This window comes from Bos indicus x Bos taurus, chromosome 1 (assembly GCF_003369695.1).
Source record: "Bos indicus x Bos taurus breed Angus x Brahman F1 hybrid chromosome 1, Bos_hybrid_MaternalHap_v2.0, whole genome shotgun sequence".
Taxonomy (NCBI): Eukaryota; Metazoa; Chordata; class Mammalia; order Artiodactyla; family Bovidae; genus Bos; species Bos indicus x Bos taurus.
Window position 1 is genome coordinate 138,874,642 of NC_040076.1, and position 6,049 is coordinate 138,880,690.

Sequence of the window (6,049 nt, forward strand, 5' to 3'; positions counted from 1 at the left end):
AAGGTGAGGTAACTAAAGGACTCTGACTTCCCTCTTTTTTTAAAAAAAAATTATTTATCTATTTATTTTTTAATACATTTATTATTTGTAATAAATAAATTAATATTATTTGTTTATAATAAATGGTCTTCCCTGGTGGCTCAGATGGTAAAGACTTTCCTTGCAATGTGGGAGACCTGGGTTCGATCCCTGGGTCAGGAAGATACCCTGGAGGAGGGAATGGCAACCCATTCCAGTATTCTTGCCTGGAGAATCCCATGTACAGAGGAGCCTGGCGAGCTACAGTCCATGGGGTTGCAAACAGTTAGACATGACTGAGTGACTAACACTTTCACTTGCACTTATGATAAATATGTTATATTTACATTATTTATATAATATTTATATTATAATAAATAACTAATGTTATCTATGATAATATATTAATATAATTTAATGTACATAATATTATATATACACACACACAGGTCTCCGTTCCTGCCCGTGGGCTTTCCCTGGTTGCAGCCAGCAGGGTCTACTCTCCAGTTCTGGAGTGCAGGCTTCTCATCATAGTAACTTCTGTTGTTGCAGACCATGGGCTCCAGGGGGCAAGGGTTCAGTAGTTGTGACACATGGTCCCATGGCAAGTGTGATCTTCTTGGACCAGCAACTGAACCCATGTTCCCTGCATTGGCACACGGATTCTTAACCTCTGGACCATGGGGAACATACAGCATGCTACATCTTGATATATCCAATTTATGATAGTGTACAGTTCAGATTTTCAGTTGCATTTACATTTTGAACAATCAGTGTTTACAGTATAACGATTCCCATTTTATTGCACTTGAAGCATGATTTCACTATGTTTCTATCATTATAGAGTTTATAGTATTAGTAGTCTCTTTGCTGTTACATATGACTCCGGAATTGCAGGTCAAGAAGAAACAGAACCTGACATGAAACAGCTGGCTGGTTCAGATTTGGGAAAGGAGAATGACAAGGCTGTATATTGTCACCCTGCTTATTTAACTTACATGCAGAGTACATCATGTGGAATGCCAGGCTGGATGAAGCACAAGCTGGAATCAAGATTGCTGGGAGAAATATCAAAAACCTCAGATATGCAGATGACACCACCCTTATGGCAGAAAATGAAGAGGAACTAAAGAGCCTCTTGATGCAAGTGAAAGAGGAGAGTGAAAAAGTTGGCTTAAAACTCAACATATAAAAACTAAAATCATGGCATCAGGTCCCATGACTTCATGGCAAATAGAAGGGGAAAAAGTGGAAGCAGTGATAGATTTTCTCTTCTTGGTCTCCAAAATCACTACAAATGGTGACTGTAGTCATGAAATTAGAACACACTTCTTAGAAGGAAGGCTATGACATATGGCAATCTGAGCGTTTTAAAAAGCAAAGACATCAGTTTACCAACAAAGGTCCATATAGTCAAAGCTATGGTCTTTCTAGTAGTCATGTACAGATGTGAGAGTTGGACCATAAAGAAGGCTGATCACCAAAGAATTGATGCTTTCAAATTGTGGTGCTGGAGAAGACTCTTGAGAGTCCCTTGGAATGCAAGATCAAACCAGGTAATCCTAAGGGAATCAACCCTGAATGCTTTTGGGAAATCAACCCTGAATCCTCATTGGAAGGACTGATGCTGAAACTGAAGTTCCAGTACTTTGGCCACCTGATGCAAAGAGCTGACTCATTGGAAAAGACCCCGATGCTGGGAGAGACTGACGACAAAAGGAGAAGAGAGTGCAGAGAATGAGATGATTGGGTGGCATCATCGATTCAATGGACATGAACTTGGACAAACTCTGGGAGATAGGGACGGACAGGGAGGCCTCACATGCTGCAGTCCATGGGGTCCCAAAGAGTTGGACACAACTTAGCGACTGAACAGCAACAACAATGACTCAGGAATATAACCCACAATTAAAAAGACTAATGGAAAATGGTGAATCTTTTGATGATATGATTTTTCTGGAATGCACTGTAGTGAAAAGGGGTGTCTGCTTATATATACAATAAATTTGTAAATCACATTCATTTAATTATAGAATGAGAAATAAGATTGCTGAAGAGCAAGATTTATATCTGAATAATTCTGAATTCTACAGTGTTGTATAGTTGCTCAATTCTGCTTTTATAACAAGGCCAACCGAAAAATAAACACAAGCAAAAATGTTTTAAAATGAATAAATGTGGACTTCCTTGTGGTGGAGTGGATAAGAATCCATCTGCCAATGCAGGAGACATGGGTTCAGTCTTTGGTCTGGGAAGATTCCACATGCTGAAGGGCAACTAAGCCCCTGCGTCACAACTACTGAGCCCACGTGTTGCAACTACTGAAGCCCATGCGCCTAGAGCCTCTGCTCCACAAGAGAAGCCACTCCAGTGAGAAGTCTGTGCATGGCAACAAAGAACAGCCCCAACTCGCAGCAACTAGAGAAAGCCTGCACACAGCAATGTAGACCCAGCGCAGCCAAAAAATAAAAATGAATACAATTTAAAATAAAGATAAAATGAATTAATGCATACCTGGTGTTCTTTACCAGATGTTCCTAAAGTGTATGAAAAATCAACTTTATGTCCTGAGTGGAGGGGTCTTCACACTGTAGTATTTATGAAGTTTTCAGGATAGTGTTTTTTTGACATGTTTTGATTTCTTTTTAAGAAAATAATGTATTTCAAAAAACCTAGAATGATATTACAGAAGTAAAATTTTAAGAGCCCATATACAAACATTTATAAAAGAAGTTAACCTAGATGTCCATCAGCAGATGGATGGATAAGAAAGCTGTGGTACATATACACAATGGAATATTACTCCACCATTAAAAAGAATACATTTGAATTAGTTCTAATGAGGTGGATGAAACTGGAGCCTATTATATAGAGTGAAGTAAGCCAGAAAGTAAAACACCAATACAGTATACTAATGCATATATATGGAATTTAGAAAGAAGTTAACTATTACCCTGTATGCAAGACAGCCAAAAAGACACAGATGTATTGAACAGTCTTTTGGACTCTGTGGGAGAGGGAGAGGGCAGGATGTTATGGGAGAATGGCATTGAAACATGTAAAATATATGTGAAACGAATCGCCAGTCCAGGTTTGCTGCATGATACAGGGTGCTCGGGGCTGGTGCACTGGGATGACCCAGTAGGATGGGATGGGGAGGGAGGTGGGAGGGGGGTTCAGGATGGGGAACACATATACACTCATGGCAGATTCAAGTCAATGTATGGCAAAACCAATACAATACTGTAAAGTAAAATAAATAAATTAATTAAATTTTAAAAAAGTTTTGAACCATTATTAATATTCATTCATTTGCATATGAATTGCTTTATACTTCACATACTATAAGGCTTTTTCTCTATCAAAGTGATTTGTAAATTATATGTTTCATGATGGTAGTATTTTTGATAGTTTTGTCTATGCTGTATCCTCTGTGCCTAGAAGAGTTCCTTGGAAATAATGTGTTCAATAAATATTGATTAAATAAATTAATGTTCAGGGTGCCTGTATGCTTAATTCCTGTCTCCATATCCATTACTCCTGACAAACTTCTCACTAGTGACCCGACTCAATGCCCTAAATAAATGCTTGCCAATATAATAAAGAAATACATATCTAAAACTAAAAGCAAACCTCATGCTTAACAGTGAAACATTAATTTACAGTGTTGTAAAAATTAAGATAAAGGTGCCAATGCTCACTTCTGTTGATTAATAATTGTTATGTAGGCACTAGCCACTGAAATTGGACATGAGAAAAAATAGCAGGTATAAATGTTGGGGAAAAAAGGCAAATTATTTATTATATGTGCTGCTGCTGCTAAGTCACTACAGTTGTGTCCGACTCTGCAACCCCATAGACGGAAGCCCACCAGGCTCCCCCATCCCTGGGATTCTCCACGCAAGAACACTGGAGTGGGTTGCCATTTCCTTCTCCAATGCATGAAAGTGAAAGTGAAGATGCTCAGTCGTGTCTGACTCTTAGCGACCCCATGGACTGCAGCCTACCAGGCTCCTCCGTCCATGGGATTTTCCAGGCAAGAGTACTGGAGTGGGGTGCCATTGCCTTCTCCGATTTATTATGTGTGATAATATAATTTTAAACTTAGAAAACCTCATAAAACATTATAAAATAATGAGAATTCAATAAAGCCATAGGTTATTAAATGCATATAAAAGCAATGTTTTCTATATGTTAATTAAAATGACTTAGAAAACAGATGAAAAGACCCCACTTACTATATCAGCTAAAAAATCAAAAACATCTGATACAAGTATAATACAAATAATATGAAGAAAACTTTAAAACTACTGAAATAAAAGATTTATGTATGTGGAAACACATACTGTGTCCTTATATAGGAAGGACTTTGGTGATAAAGATGTAAATTCTCCCTAATTTAATTTACATAATCAAAATATTCCTAGTAAAAATGTTGAGTAATTTTTTAGAAATTTGACAAAATGATACTAAATTCACATAGTTATAAATATGAAAAATGAGAACAAAAAAGATTTTGAAAAAAATGAGAAAGGACCACCTCTATCAGATACTAAGGTATAAAACTACAGTTAGTAAAAGAGTTTGATTCTAGTGCTTGAATAGACAGAACAATATAATGAAATAAAGACTTCAGAAACAGAAACATATGGAAACTTGGCATAAAATAAAGGTGGAGAAGAGTAGACATTCAAGAAATGATGGGGTGGGGGCAACAGACTAGACTTCCATCTGGAAATCAAACAAAAGTGAATTCTTATTACCTTTCTTACACTGAAATAAACACTAGGTGAATTGAAAATGTAAATGTGAAAAACAAATGTTAAAAGAAAACATGGGGGGGTGGCAAGAAATAAAGCCCACAAACCACAAAGGAAACAATTAGAAAAACTGCACAAAATTTTAAGAAGTTTTCTTATTGAGGTAAAGTTGATTTATAATATTATATCTTTAAGGGGTACAACAAAGTGATTCTCACAATTTTAAAATATTGTACTCCATTTATAGTTATTATAAAATTCTGGCTATATTCCTTGTGCTGTACAATATTTCCTTGTAGCTTATTTATTATATACATACTAATTTATACTTCTTAATCCCTTACCCCATCTTGCCTTTTCCCTACTCCCTCTCCTCACTGGTAACGATTAGCTTCTTCTCTATACCTGTGAGTCTCTTTTTCTTTTTTGTTATATTCACTAGTTTGTTTTATTTTTCCTCCCTCTGCAATTTTTTGGAATCATTTGAGAAGGACAGGTGTTAACTCTCCTCTAAATGTTTCATAGAATTCACCTGTGAAGCCTTCTTGTCCTGAACTTTTGTTAGCTGAGAGTTTTTTTTTTTCACATTATTGATTCAATTTAATTACTAGTAATTGGCCTGTTTATTATTTTCTATTTTTCCATGATTCAGTCTTGGGAGATTTTACATTTCTCTGATAATTTGTCCATTTCGTCTAGGTTTTACATTTTATTGGCATACAGCTGGCTGTAGTCATCTCATGATCCTTTGTATTTCTGTGGTATTAGTTGTAACTTCTTTTTCATTTCTAATTTTATTGATTTGGACCCTCTTTTTTTTTCTCGGTGAGTTTGGTAAAGATTTAACAATTTTGTGTATCTTTTCAAAGAACCAGCTCTTAGTTTAACTGATCTTTTCTATTCTTTAGACTTTTTTTTTTTAGTCTCTATTTCATTTCTGCTCTGATCTTTTTGATTTATTTCCTTCTACCAATTTTGGGTTTCATTTGTTCTTTTCCTTGTTCTTTAGTGGTATGGTTAAGTTTTATTCGAGAATTGTTTTTGTTTGTTTCTTGAGGTAAGCTTGTACCACTGTAAGCTTCCCTCTTAGAACTGCTTTTGCTGCTTTTGGATCCTTGTGTTTTCAATTTCATTTGTCTCCAGGTATTTTTTTTATATCCTGATTTCTTCAGTGACCCTTTGGTTAGTTAGTAGCAGATAGCCTCCATGTGTTTGTGTTTTTGCCTTTTTTTCCCCTTGTAGGTATTTCTAGTCTCATAGCGTTGCAGAGA